Source organism: Ovis canadensis, chromosome 15 (assembly GCF_042477335.2).
Source record: "Ovis canadensis isolate MfBH-ARS-UI-01 breed Bighorn chromosome 15, ARS-UI_OviCan_v2, whole genome shotgun sequence".
In the NCBI taxonomy this organism is placed as follows: domain Eukaryota; kingdom Metazoa; phylum Chordata; class Mammalia; order Artiodactyla; family Bovidae; genus Ovis; species Ovis canadensis.
Genome location: NC_091259.1, coordinates 57,852,361 through 57,866,564, shown reverse-complemented (window position 1 = coordinate 57,866,564; position 14,204 = coordinate 57,852,361). Strand labels below are relative to the sequence as shown.

Genomic DNA, 14,204 nt, shown 5'->3' with positions numbered 1-14,204 from the left:
AAGAACTGTACGAAAAAGATCTTCATGACTCAGATAATCACGATGGTGTGATCACTAGTCTAGAGCCAGATATCCTGGAATGTGAAGTCAGGTGGGCCTTAGGAAGCATCACTATGAACAAAGCTAGTAGAGGTGATGGAATTCCAGTTGAGCTATTTCAAATCCTGAAAGATGATGCTGTGAAAGTGCTACACTCAATATGCCAGCAAATTTGGAAAACTCAGCAGTGGCCACAGGACTGGAAAAGGTCAGTTTTCATTCCAATCCCCAAGAAAGGCAATGCCAAAGAATACTCCAACTACTGCACAATTGCATTCATCTCACATGCTAGTAAAGTGATGCTTAAAATTCTCCAAGCCAGGCTTCAGCAATACATGAACTGTGAACTTCAAGATGTTCAAGCTGGTTTTAGAAAAGGCAGAGGAACTAGAAATCAAATTGCCAATATCCGCTAGATCATGGAAAAAAGCAAGAAAGTTCCAGAAAAATATCTATTTTTGCTTTTTTGAGTATGCCAAAGCCTTTGGCTGTGTGGGTCACAAAAAACTGTGGAAAACTCTGAAAGAGATGGGAATACCAGACCACCTGACCTGCCTCTTGAGAAACCTGTATGCAAGTCAGGAAGCAACAGTTAGAACTGGACATGGAACAACAGGCTGGTTCCAAATAGGAAAAGGAGTACATCAAGGCTGTATATTGTCACCCTGCTTATTTAACTTCTATGCAGAGTACATCATGAGAAACACTGGGCTGGAAGAAGCACAAGCTGGAATCAAGATTGCCAGGAGAAATATCAATCACCTCAGATATGCAGATGACACCACCCTTATGGCAGAAAGTGAAGAGGAATTCAAAAGCCTCTTGATGAAAGTGAAAGAGAAGAGTGAAAAAGTTGGCTTCAAGCTCAACATTCAGAAAACAAAGATCATGGCATCTGGTCCCATCACTTCATGGGAAATAGATGGGGAAACAGTGGAAACAGTGGCAGACTTTATTTTTCTGGGCTCCAAAGTCACTTCAGGTGGCATTGCAGCCATGAAATTAAAAGACGCTTACTGCTTGGAAGGAAAGTTATGACCAACCTAGACAGCATATTAAAAAGCAGAGACATTACTTTGTCAACAAGTTCCGTCTAGTCAAGGTTATGGTTTTTCGAGTAGTCATGTATGGATGTGAGAGTTGGACTGTGAAGAAAGCTGAGCACCGAAGAATTGATGCTTTTGAACTGTAGTGTTGGAGAAGACTCTTGAGAGTCTCTTGGACTGCAAGGAGATCCAACCAGTCAATCCTAAAGGAGATCAGTCCTGGGTGTTCATTGGAAGGACTGATGTTGAAGCTTAAACTCCAATACTTTGGCCACCTGATGCAAAGAGCTGACTTGTTTGAAAAGACCCTGATGCTGGGAAAGATTGAATGCAGGAGGAGAAGGGGACAACAGATGATGAGATGGTTGGATGGCATCACAGATTCAATGGACATGCATTTGGGTGGACTCTGGGAGTAGGTGATGGACAGGGAGGCCTGGCATGCTGCAGTTCATGGGCTTGGAAAGAGTCGGACATAACTGAGCAACTGAACTGAGCTGAAAGCAGCAAGAGCTCATCTGAATGCTGGTGATGGTAACCCACTTCCTGCCTTGCATCATTTCCCAAATTCCTGCAATCTTCCCCTCCTGGTTTTCATGGGCTCTAACTCAAATATTAATGAGAAGGCCAGAAAGTGAGGATCCAAACACCCTTACCTTTGCCTTGACCTCTTTCTTGGAATCTGAGCATTTATTTTGCTTAACAAAAAATATTCCAACTTCATTTTTCCCACTATGCAAATTGGGACTCAACAACAACAGAATGCCCCTCACCTCTCTTTATTCCTAATTATCTTTGTATTTGGGATGAGAAAGCCTTTACTTAAAAATATACAAGAATAGAAGCTAAAGTTTCAGTAACAAGGCTGTCTTAGAGGAAAAGAGCAAGTTCTCTGTCACTAGAGGTGCTCATAAGCACCTGGAAGTTCCCTGCCAAGCTGTGTGATCTCAGTTGTCACCTAACCTCTCTCCACCTGCTTTCTCATCTGTGACCTGGAGGGGATGATTCCTATGTCCGGGACTACTAGGAGGAATCATTATGGGTGACACATATCTGAAGAGCAATAAGACCACGTGGCACAGAGTGATGATCAGAAGGTGTGATGCATTCCTAAGCTCTTATTGTATGAAGTGGAGAATACCTCAGGAGAAAAATTATCTTAGTAGCTGTCTGGTCTTTGATCTGCTGAGTACTGTGCCTATTGTAGGAATGAACACACAGGCTTACCAGGTCTGGGGTAGAGAGTGGTAATGGAGCCTCAGGTCCTGCAGGGCTTGGAGTGTGGGGAGCAAAAGAACTGGAGTATTTATCTTGTTATTAGGGCCTTAGCTGAGAGTGAAAAATTCCCTGGGGATGAAGGCACTAAAAAGACCTCTGGGATGCTGCAAAGAGTCAGAAAATTGAAGTTTGGAAATGTAGATTTTGATGGAGTAGGAGGGAAGGATAGGACATCAAAGAAGATCTACCCTGCAAGTTCAGTGTGGGTAGGAGAGGGTTAGGTGGAGAGACCCCTGAGCACAAGTAATCCTAAAGGTTTTTGGCACAGGAATGCATTTAAGGAGATATATATATATATATGAATAACTAATATTGCTTTACCTCCTGGTCCCTACCATCTGTTCCAAATCCAATTTGTTTATCAAATTTATCAAATATCCAATTTGTTTTTTCTTTCTTTTTTTTTTTGTGGGGGGAGCAGGGTGGTGGAGCAAGCTACTTCTCTGAATGTCATTTCTTTATAAAATGAGGAGGCAATGAATATTAAATGAGATGATATATTCAGGGCATAGAACATTTTGCTTGGTTTATGCCAAACTCTCAATAAAAATTAAGAGTTTTTATTATTTTATCCAAGTCAGTGATCATTGCTTGAGAATCTATTATATGCAAAGAACTATGCAAGATGTAAGGGCACAGAGTTGAAAGAGTATGCCCCTGTACTCAAGGAGGTCTTACCCTGGTTTGGAGAATGGGTAAGACATACAAAAGTTAATTAATTCAATAAGATATGTATAGACACAAAAAAAAGACAGAGGCTCATGTAGCAGGGAATTAGTATCAAGGATTTTATGTTTAGAAGTACAAGGTGGGCTTGGAGAAAGGAGTGCATGAGGGAGAGAAGACAGCATGTGTAAAACATGACAGATAAGGTATAATGAGCATTTCCACTGAAATGCTGGAAACCACTGAAGCCTAAATCAAAGTTTCTAATTTTACGAATCGTCTCTGATCCTCAGAGCCACAATGAGTGTCCACACGATATCTTATTAAATGCTTGTGTGATACTGACTACTTTAAATCTCTTTGGTGATACCTTGTGTTGTTCAGTTGCTCAGTTGTGTCCAACTCTTTGCAACTCCATGGACTGCAGCACTCCAGGCTTCCCTGTCCTCCGCCATCTCACAGAGTTTGCTCAAACTCATATCCATTGAGTTGGTGATGCAATCCAACCATTTCATCCTCTGTCGTCCCCTTCTCTTCCTGCCTTCAGTCTTTCCCAGCATCAGGTCTTTTTCAATGTGTCAGCTCTTCACATCAGCTGGTCAAAGTGTTGGAGCTCCAGCATCAATATTCAGCATCAGTCCCTCCAATGAATATTCAGGATTGATTTCCTTTAGGATTGATTGGTTTCATCTCCTTGCAGTCCAAGGAATTCTCAAGAGTCTTCTCCAACACCACAGTTCAAAAGCATCAGTTCTTCGGTGCTCAACCTTCTTTATGGTTCAACACTCACATTCATACATGACTACTGGAAAAACTATAGCTTTGACTACACAGACCTTTGTTGGCAAAGTAATGTCTCTGCTTTTTAACAAGTTGTCTAATTTTGTCATAGCTTTTCTTCCAAGGAGCAAGCATCTTTTAATTTTATCACTACAGTCACCATCCACAATGATTTTGGAGCCCCCCAAAATAAAGTCTCCCACTGTTTCCATTGTTTCCCCATCTATTTGCCATGACATCATGGGACCAGATGTCATGATCTTAGTTTTCTGAATGTTGACTTTTAAGCCAGCTTTTTTACTCTCTTATTTCACCATCATCAAGAGGTTCTTTAGTTCCTCTTTGCTTTCTGCCATAATGGTGGTATCATCTGCATATCTGAGGTTATTGATATTTCTCTGGCAGTCTTGATTCCAGCTTGTGCTTCATCCAGGCTTATATTTCACATAATGTGCCCTACATATGAGTTAAATAAGCAGGGTAACAATGTACAGCTTTGACGTACTCCTTTCCCAATTTGGAACCAGTCCATTGTTCCATGTCTGGTTCTCACTGTTGCTTCTTGACCTGCATACAGATCTCTCAGGAGGCAGGTGAGGTGGTCTGGTATTCCCATATATTTAAGAATTTTCCAGTTTGTTGTGACTCACACAGTCAAAGACTTTTAGCCTCATCAATGAAGCAGAAGTAGATGTTTTTCTGGAATTCTCTTGCTTTTTCTATGATCCAACAAATGTTGACAATTTGACATCCAGTTCCCCTGGCTTTTCTAAATCCAGCGTGAACATCTGGAAGTTCTTGCTTCACCTATTGTTGAAGCCTACCTTGGTGAATTTTGAGCATTATTTTTCTAGCATGGGAAATGAGTGCAATTGTGTGGTAATTTGAACATTCTTTGTCATTGCCTTTCTTTGGGACTGGAATGAAAACTGACATTTTCCAGTCCTGTGGCCACTGCTGAGTTTTCTAAAATTGCTGGCATATTGAGTGCAGCACATTAACAGCATCATCTTTTAGGGTTTGAAATAGCTCAGCTGGAATTTCATCACTCCCACTAGCTTCGTTTGTAGTGATGCTTCCCAAGGCCCACTTGACTTTTCACTCCAAGATACCTGGCTCTAGGTGAGTGATCCACCATTATGGTCATCTGAGTCATTAAGACCTTTTTTTGTATAGTTCTTTTGTGTATTCTTGCCATCTCTTCTTAATATCTTCTGCTTCTGTTAGGTCCATGCCATTTCTCTCCTTTATTGAGCCCATCTTTGCATGAAATGTTCCCTTGATATCTCTAATTTTCTTGAAGAGATCTCTAGTCTTTCCTATTCTATTGTTTTCCTCTATTTCTTTGCATTGATCACTGAGGAAGGCTTTCTTATCTCTCTTTGATATTCTTTGGAACTCCTTGGCATTCAGATGGGTATATCTTTCCTTTTCTCCTTTGCCTTTCACTTCGCTTCTTTTCTCAGCTATTTGCAAGACCTCCTCAGGCAAACATTTTGCTTTTTGCATTTCTTTCTCTTGGGGATGGCTTTGATCACTACCCTTGTACGCTATTATGAACCTCCTCCATAGTTCTTAAAGCACTCTGTCTATCAGATCTAATCTCTTGAATCTATTTGTCACTTCCACTGTATAATCATAAGGGATTTCATTTAAGTCATACCTGAATGACCTAGTGTTACCTTAGATAAATAACCACTTCTTAGCCTCTATAAGTATGGGAAGAGTTGTCATATTACATATTAAATGTTTAACACAGTGCCTGGGTCAAACTAAGTTCTTAATAGATTATTGTTGCTATTTCTACATTATTCTTTTTCAGTCATCTTCCTACTTCACACAATGGGTTTTGTGAAGTCAAATACCATGGTGAATCCATCTTTTTCTCTGATAGTGCTTAAAATGAGATTATGTGATTTTAGGTTTGGGGAGAAAGCTGTTGAATGAGAAGACTGTCCAGTGGTATTCCAATCAAATGTAGGCCAGGCAGAGATGAAACTTATTGTAGACAACCAGTAAGTCAACAAATGTATGTTCTTTACTTAGTATGTATCTGACCTTGTCTTGGAGATACAAAGAACTGAAAAGAATCCCACTTTAAGTAGCTTTAAATGCAGATAGTGGAGGGATGAAGTAGTGGGAGATGGCATGGCCCAGATGACAGAGAGAAAGGTGGTGTAGGCTTTATTCTCAGTGCATAGATTCCCAGAGGAGCTCATAAGAGCCTCATACTTCAAGATTAAGTTTCGAGATCCTGAGTTTTGGCTATTCTCTCATTTAGTTCTTCCAGAGACACATTTGATTCTAATAAAGAGAATAAGTGGCAATAGCAGATTCATGAGCTGACTCTTAGATTTTAATCCGGAATCACAGTGCTCAGAGCTAAGTTTCAGTTCGGTTCAGTTCAGTCACTCAGTCATGTTCAACTCTTTGCAACCCTATGAATCGCAGCGAGCCAGACCTCCCTGTCCATCACCACTCCCGGAGTTCACTCAGATTCATGTCCACCGAGTCAGTGATGCCATCCAGCCATCTCATCCTTCGTCATCCCCTTCTCCTCCTGCCCCCAGTCCCTCCCAGCATCAGAGTCTTTTCCAATGAGTCAACTCTTAGTATGAGGTGGCCAAAGTACTGGAGTTTCAGCTTTAGCATCATTCCTTCCAAAGAAATCCTAGGGCTGATCTCCTTCAGAATGGACTGGTTGGATCTCCTTGCAGTCCAAGGGACTCTCAAGAGTCTTCTCCAACAACACAGTTCAAAAGCATCAATTCTTCGGCACTCAGCTTTCTTCACAGTCCAACTTTCACATCCATACATGACCACTGGAAAAAACATAGCTTTGACTAGATGGATCTTTGTTGGCAAAGTAATGTCTCTGCTTTTCAATATGTTATCTAGGTTGTTCATAACTTTTCTTCCAAGGAGTAAGCGTCTTTTAATTTCATGGCTGCAGTCACCATCTGCAGTGATTTTGGAGCCCCCCAAAATAAAGTCAGCCACTGTTTCCACTGTTTCCCCATCTATTTCCCATGAAGTGATGGGACTGGATGCCATGATCTTCGTTTTCTGAATGTGGAGCTTTAAGCCAACTTTTTCACTCTCCTCTTTCACTTTCATCAAGAGGCTTTTTAGTTCCTCTTCACTTTCTGCCTAAGGGTGGTGTCATCTGCATATTTGAGGTTATTGATATTTCTTCTGGCAATCTTGATTCCAGCTTTTGTTTCTTCCAGCCCAGCATTTCTCATGATGTACTCTGCATAGAAGTTAAATAAGCAGGGTGACAATATACAGCCTTGATGTACTCCTTTTCCTATTTGGAAACTCCTTGACGTTTCCAACAACGTCTGTTGTTCCATGTCTAGTTCTAACTGTTGCTTCCTGACCTGCATACAGGTTTCTCAAGAGGCAGGTCAGGTGGTCTGGTATTCCCATCTCTTTCAGAATTGTCCACAGTTTATTGTGATCCACAGAGTCAAAGGCTTTGGCATAGTCAATAAAGCAGAAATAGATGTTTTTCTGGAACTCTCTTGCTTTTTCAATGATCCAGCTAAGCTTAGGATCTCCCTTATCTTTATGTGCCTCAGGGATAGGCATGGCTACTCATTATTAACTTGGGATATCTTTGGGCAGACCTTTATTCAACTAAGAATATTTGTCGTACAGAACGTTGTTGAGCACCTACTATGTGTCAGCATTTTTCTAAGTACTAGGAATATAGTAGTGAACAAAGAAGACAAAATCCTTGTTCTCTTGGACCTTCTAGGTTAGTAAGAGAGAATTTATTTAGTTTTTGCTTTGCTTTTTAATCTAATTTTTAATTAAATTTTTATTGGTGTATAGTTGCTTTGCAATGTTGTATTAGTTGCGTTAGTTTCTGTTGTACAGCAAAGTGAATCAGGTATGCATAACACCTCTCTTTTGGATTTCCTTCTCATTTAGCTCACCATTTCTGAGAAAGAAATGGCAACCCACTCCAGTATTTTTGCCTGGAGAATTTCACAGAGGAGCCTGACAGTCTACAGTCCATGGGATCACAGAGTTGGACATGACTGAGCAACTAACACTAGGTCACCGGAGAGAATTAGGTAGAGTTCCCTGAGCTATACAGTAGTTTCTCAGTTGTGTATTTTATATGCAGTATCAATAGAGCATATATGTCAATCCCAATCTCCTAATTTATCCCACCTCCACCCCTTACACCCTCGGTGTCCATATGTTTGTTCTTTACATCTATGGAGAGACTTTTTTTTTTCAATAATACATGACACAAATAGTACTGATAAGTGTTAAGAAGAAAATAATAGGATAAGAAGATAGAAAATGACAGGGAGCACAATTTTGGATAGATTGGTCATGGTTGGTCTTTCTGCAGAGGTAACATTTAAGTAGAGGTCTGGATGAGACATGTGAACAAGACGTACAGCTGTATGAAGGACAGTATGCTAGGCAGAGGGACCAGTAGATGGACAGGTCTTGAGGTCTGAAATGTGATTGGTGAATCTGAGGGACAGAATCAGGACAGTTGCTGGAGTGAAGTGATTAAGAGGAGAAGGTAGGAATTGGGAAGGGTAGCCAGGGACCAGATAATAGGGGGTAAGCCATGATGAAAACTAGAATTCATTTGAAATGAGGTGGAAATATATTGGATGACGTTGAAAAGGATTCTGTTATGCTGTGAATTAAGTTTTAAAAGTTCTACTCTGAGTTCTACATATAGGGGGACAAAGATATAAGAGAGAAGCTAATTTGAAAGTTATTGTTATACTCAAAGAGTGAAATGATGGTTTGAGTCAGAGGATTCATTGTAGAGGCAATGAAAAGTGATTATGTTTGGAATATGCTTTGAAGATGAAACAGGTAGGATTTATTCATGGATGGACTGGATGTAGGGTTATGAGAATATGATGAACTTGAGGTTGGAGACTTCCAGCCTGAGGAATTGGGTGAATTAGAAGGGTTTTAGTGCAATGGGAAATACTGAGATTAAAGTAGGTTTATAAGGGTGGAGGAAGAAAGGAACCAAATCAGAGTTCTGTTTTGGATGTGTGAGCTTGGAAATATATGTTTATATTAGATATTCAAGCATAGATATCAGGTGAAGTGAAAGTCACTCATTTGTGTCCAGCTCTTTGTGACCCCATGGACTGTAGTCCATGGAATTCTCTAGGCCGAATACTGGAGTGGGTAGCCTTTCCCTTTTCCAGATATCCAGTTAACAACTTATATTTACCAATTCGAAGTTCAGGAAAGATATCTGAGTTGAAGGCTGACATTTGGGATTCATCACAGAATAGTTAGAGCCATGAGAAATGAGTAAATCACCTAAAGAATGAGTACAGCTAGAGAAGAGACTCCACCACAAGAGGCTAGGAAGAGGTGAACTAGACACTCAAGTGTACTCAGAAGAAGACATAATAAGATTGGGGGAAATCTTTCAGAGAGTGCTATTTAGGAAACCAGGAAGTAGGGCATGTTTGATGTCACCAGAGAATTGAGTAAGATGGTGTTTAAGAATTATTGATAGTTAACAGTCATAAACTTGACATCTGCTAAGAAGACAGATCTTAAGTGGTTCTTGATGGGAAAAAGAAAAAGAAGAAAAGAAAATGGTAATAGATATATTACTCAACTTGATTGTGGGTACTATTTCACAATGTAGATGTACACCAAAACATCAAGCTGTAGACCTTAAATATATACAATTTTAAGTTATTAATTATACTTCAGTTAAAAATGGAAAGACTGATTATTGATGCTTCAATAAACTGCACTGGAGAAACTAGATACGCACATGCAAAATAAATATATTCTCTTATACCATATACAAAAGTTAACTCAAATGGTCCAAAGACCTAAACAGAAGATCTGAAATTATAAAATTCAGAAGAAAAGATAGATGAAAAGCTTCATGACATGGGGTGTCATGCCAAGAAATCATTGCAAAATCTAAAATGTGGGTACCAAAAGAAAAATAGATAAATAAACTTAACATCATGAAAATAAAAATCTTTTGTTCATCAAAGGACACTGTTAAGAGGATGAAAAGGTAACTTACAGTATGGGGAAAGCATTTGAAACTCATTTGCTGATAAGAGATTAATATCTAGAAAACATAAAGGACTACAACAGCAAAACAAAAATAATGCAATTCACAGTGGACAAAAGATTTGAATTTAAATGGCCAATAAGCACAAGACACTCAACCTCACTAACCATTCAGTTCAGTTCGGTTCAGTTGCTCAGTCATGTCAAACTCTTTGCTACCCCATGAATCTCAGTACACCAGGCCTCCCTATCCATCACCAACTCCTGGCTGCTGCTGCTGCTGCAAAGTCACTTCAGTCGTGTCCGACTCTGTGTGACCCCATAGATGGCAGCCCACCAGGCTCCCCCGTCCCTGGGATTCTCCAGGCAAGAACACTGGAGTGGGTTGCCATTTCCTTCTCCAATGCATGAAAGTGAAAAGTGAAAGGGAAGTCGCTCAGTTGTGTCTGACTCTTTGCGACCCCATGGACTGCAGCCTACCAGGCTCCTCTGTTCATGGGACTTTCCAGGCAAGAGTACTGGAGTGGGGTGCCATTGCCTTCTCCGACCAACTCCCGGAGTTCACTCAAACTCACGTCCATTGAGTCAGTGATGCCATCCAGCCATCTCATCCTCTGTCGCCTCCTTTTCCTCCTGCTCCCAATCCCTCCCAGCATCAGAGTCTTTTCCAATGAGTCAGCTCTTCACATGAGGTGGCCAAAGTACTGGAGTTTCAGCTTTAGCATCATTCCTTCCAAAGAAATCCCAGGGCTGATCTCCTTCAGAATGGACTGGTTGGATCTCCCTGCAGTCCAAGGGACTCTCAAGAGTCTTCTCCAAAACCGCAGTTCAAAAGCATCACTTCTTCGGTGCTCAGCTTTCTTCACAGTCCAACTCTCACATCTATACATGACCACTGGAAAAACCATAGCCTTGACTAGATGGACCTTTGTTGGCCAAGTAATGTCTCTGCTTTTTAATATGTTACCTAGGTTGGTCATAGCTTTTCTTCTAAGGGGCAAGCATCTTTTATTTGCGTGGCTGTAGTTATCATCTGAAGTGATTTTGGAGCCCCCCAAATAAAGTCTGCCACTGTTTCCACTGTTTCCCCATCTATTTGCCATAAAGTGATGGGACCAGATGCCATGATCTTAGTTTTCTGAATGTTGAGTTTTAAGACAACTTTTTCACTTTCCTCTTTCACTTTCGTCAAGAGGCTCTTTAGTTCTTCTTCCCTTTCTGCCATAAAGGTGGTGTCATCTGCATATCTGAGGTTATTGATATTTCTCCCAGAAATCTTGATTCCAGTTTGTGCTTCATCCAGCCCAAGGTTTCTCATGATGTACTCTGCATATAAGTTAAATAAGCAGGGTGACAATATATAGCCTTGATTCCTTTCCCTATTTGGAACCAGTCTGTTGTTCCATGTCCACTTCTAACTGTTGCTTTTTGACCTGCATACAGATTTCTCAGGAAGTGGGTCAGGTGGTCTGGTATTCCCATCTCTTTCAGAATTTTCCAGTTTGTTGTGATACACATAGTCAAAGGCTTTGACATAGTCAGAAAAGCAGAAGAAGATATTTTTCTGGAACTCTCTTGCTTTTTCAGGGATCCAGCAGATGTTGGCAATTTGATCTCTGGTTCCTGTGGCTTTTCTAAACCCAGCTTGAACATCTGGAAGTTCACGGTTCATGTACTGTTGAAGCCTGGCTTGGAGAATTTTGAGCATTACTTTACTAGCGTGTGAGATGAGTGCAATCGTTCGGTAGTTTGAGCATTCTTTGGCATTGCCTTTCTTTGGGATTGGAATGAAACTGACCTTTTCCAGTCCTCTGACCACTGCTGAGTTTTCCAAATTTGCTGGCATATTGACGTTCAAAGAAACTATTTAGAACTTGGAGGGGAGTGAATTATCATAGGAAGTGAATAATCAGGCTTAGTTGTTTATTATGTATTCAGGCTTTACATTTCAGAAGAGAAATGCCCCTTTATAATTAGCAGTATAGGTTGAGTTGGGAGGCAAAGGAAGACAGTGAATGTTTTTGGGTAAGTTTTTTTTTTTTTTTTTTTTTTTTTTTTAATCCTGGGCCATAAATCTAGCCTTGGTAAATTCAAAAAAATTGAAATCACTCCAAGCATATTTTTTGGGTAAGTTTTGAATCAAATAGGTATCTGTGTCCTTCATAGCACTGTACTTGACTACGCAAAGACTACAAAAACATTTCATCCACTGAATTCCTTTATGAAGGATGCCTTACTAGCTCTATTGTTATTTAACGTCCTGACCACTCAATAGTTTTATGAGCATCTTAAGGGCAGAGGTGAAATATAATGTCCCACATTCATATTAGGATTATTTTCTAATTTCTTTTAAGGTCCAGTAGTAAGATCAAGGGCTAAGCCTTCCATGTAAATGATCAGAGTTTGAACCTGAACACTGTAATCCTGCTGACACTGTGCACTGTCCAGAAGGGCCCTGTGGAAGGGAATTTCTGTTGAGAGAGAAATTTCTGTTGGCCCTGTCAGCCCCCACTATCACCTCAACTCATCCAGCAGTCTTCCTGTTAGTGGGGATCCCAGGCCTGGAGCACCTACATGTCTGGATCTCTATTCCTTTCTGCTCAGCCTATACACTGGCCCTGCTTGGCAACTGCACCCTCTTCTTCATCATTCAGGCTGATGCAGGCCTGCATGAGCCCATATACCTCTTCCTGGCCATGTTGGCAGCCATTGATTCAGGCTTTTCCTCTTCAACTGTACCCAAACTGCTGGCCATCTTCTGGTTCAGGGATCGAGAGATCAACTTCTATGCCTGTCTGGTCCAGACATTCTTTCTCCACTCCTTCTCCATCATGGAGTCGGCAGTGCTGCTGGCCATGGCCTTTGACCGCTATGTGGCCATCTGCAAGCCGCTGCACTACAGCACCATCCTCACCAGGCCACTTATCACCAAGATCAGCTTGGCTGCTGTGACTTGGGCTGTGACCCTGATGACTCCACTCCCCTTTCTGCTCAGACGCTTCTACTACTGCTGAGGTCCAGTGATTGCCCACTGCTACTGTGAGCACATGGCTGTGGTAAGGCTGGCCTGTGGGGACCCTTGCTTCAACAACATCTATGGCATTGCTGTGGCCATGTTCATAGGGGCTTTCAATCTGCTTTTTGTTATCCTGTCTTATATCTTCATCCTCTGGGCAGTTCTATAGTTTGCCTCTCAGGAGGCTCGCTACAAAGCCTTTGGGACATGTGTGTCCCACATAGGTGCCGTTTTAACCTTCTACACACCTCCCGTCATGTCCTCAGTCATGCACCAGGTAGCTCACCAGACTGCTCCACATGTGCACATCCTTCTTGCCAATTTCTATCTGCTCTTCCCACCCGTGGGGAATCCCATCATCTATGGGGTCAAGACCAAGCAGATTCATGAACGAGTCTTGAGACTGTTCCTGAGAAAGGATGTATAAATGATGTCTGGATCAGACAGGCATAGGAGTTGAGGGGCAGGTGGAGATAGAGTGGGACTGGTGGAATGCTGAAGTAGGGGGGAGGGAATGATAGGTAAAGTTCCGTCTAGTCAAGGCTATGGTTTTTCCTGTGGTCATGTATGGATGTGAAAGTTGGACTGTGAAGAAAGCTGAGCACTGAAGAATTGATGCTTTTGTACTTTGGTGTTGGAGAAGACTCTTGAGAGTTCCTTGGACTGCAAGGAGATCCAACCAGTCCATTGTGAAGGAGATCAGCCCTGGGATTCCTTTGGAGGGAATGATGCTAAAGCTGAAACTCCAGTACTTTGGCCACCTCATGCGAAGAGTTGACTCATTGGAAAAGACTCTGATGCTGGGAGGGATTGGAGGCAGGAGGAGAAGGGGACAATAGAGGATGAGATGGCTGGATGGCATCACTGACTCGATGGACGTGAGTCTGAGTGAACGCCGGGAGTTGGTGATGGACAGGGAGGCCTGGCGTGCTGTGATTCGTGGGGGTCACAAAGAGTTGGACACGACTGAGGGACTGAACTGAACTGAGGTGGCTGCCAGAGTTTCCATGCTCAGTTCTGTCTTGTGTGTATGCTAAGTCACTTCAGTCCTGTCCGGACCCTATGGACTATAGCCTACCGGGTTCCTCTGACCACGGGATTCTCCAGGTAAGAATACTAGAGTGACTTGCCATTCCCCTCTCCAGGGGATCTTCTAAACCCAGGGGTCAAACTCCTTGTCTCTTATGTCTCCTGCATTGGCACCACTAGCACCACCTGGGAAGCTCTCAGTTCTTTCCTGGTACACCGAAAAAGCTAACTGATATCCTGCAACTCAGAGTCACCAGTCTGATCTGGGCTCAAGGTTCTGTGTAGTCTGGTAACCTTTGGACTCA

At 41.8% G+C, this 14,204-nt stretch overlaps 1 pseudogene; it reads left to right on the top strand.

Moving 5' to 3' along the window:
* Positions 1-8,635: 8,635 nt before the first annotated feature.
* On the top strand, positions 8,636-13,297 carry LOC138420180 (olfactory receptor 52K1-like; annotated as a pseudogene).
* Positions 13,298-14,204: the final 907 nt, after the last annotated feature.